A 1,442-nucleotide genomic window follows, 5' to 3' on the forward strand; every position below is an offset into this window, starting at 1 on the left:
ATATTTTTATAATATTTAATATTAAAAAGATCTAATTATAAATTTAAAATAAATATAAAGATCTAATTAAATAATTTTAAAATATAAAGAAATTAAAATTTTAAAAATTTTATAGGAGTTATAAAATAATTTAACTTTTTTTTTTCCGTATAGTTCACTAGTTATCTAATATACACAATAAGAGTTCGATAAATTAGTTAAATAATAGGAGTTTGATCATTCAGGCTTAGTTGGGTAAAATCTTTATTTTTTAAAAGTATCTTGTAAAAGTTAGTTTTTAAAAGATGATTTTTTAATAAGTGTAGTATTTATGTTTAGTAAACTAAATTAAAAATGACTTTTAATAAACTTAAGCAACAACAATTACGTTTGGTAAAATAACTTTTAAAATTTAAAAATATTATAAGAGATATAAATTTAAGCGTTAAATTTAAAAATTAGTTAATATATAAGATTATATTACACTTTTAAATTTTGAAAAGTACAAGCCAACTTTAAAAAATTATATTTTAGATATTTTAAAAAGTTTTTCGATCTTTTAAAAATTGCAAGTATAAGTACATGATCTTTTTTATTTACCAAATATAAAATGAGGAGCTTATAATTTTAAAAAGTACAAACATTTCTTTAAAAAATTTTACCAAATCAAGTTGCGGTTTGGAAAGGAGAACAAGAGATTTGAGCTTCACGACTCATTTTATCGGATGGTGATTGGTGAATATTCTAAAAGAGAAAAAGATTTCAGTAATAAAGATCAACTATGTTTTTCATAAAACATAACAAATTAGCTAGTCACCAATAAGCTATTTTATAGGATACATATTTGGTCATAAAAAAATTGATTATGCTATTGTTAAAAAAAATATGATTTGAAATATCAAATTTGATTATTTTAATGATTAATTATTTTATTAAAAAATATATAGATATATAATAACTAATTGAATTACTGATTTTTTGCGTCCATGAAATATATTTTTAATAAAGATAAATGTAATTAATAAAAATTTTATTGATAATATGACAACAAGAATGTTATTAACTAATAACCAGAATAAATAACATTCTATATTGAATGGAAATTAAACTCAGTAAAGTGAATACCCAATATATATAGCAAGGCATAATAACCGATGAAGAAGTCCAATAATTATTTTAAGAATAATTTTAATTAATTTTAGAGCTTCAACGAAAAGACTAGGTGATATTTTCGGAACAGGTAAACATATGAATGAGACACTCAAATTATATTATAATTAATTATTTGAAGTGAATGATAAGTAATTAACCAGTGGATTGTGATAGATGCATTTTACAGAGTATTTATTAACTTAATTAACATTAAAATTCAATGCTAAAGACGTGAATCTTTGGAATATATCATAACTACCTACCTTTGAAAAACTTATCAGATATCAAAAGACTGCAAAAGTGTGATTCAC

This window comes from Arachis ipaensis, chromosome B10, assembly GCF_059453495.1.
Source record: "Arachis ipaensis isolate K30076 ecotype BB chromosome B10, ASM5945349v1, whole genome shotgun sequence".
In the NCBI taxonomy this organism is placed as follows: domain Eukaryota; kingdom Viridiplantae; phylum Streptophyta; class Magnoliopsida; order Fabales; family Fabaceae; genus Arachis; species Arachis ipaensis.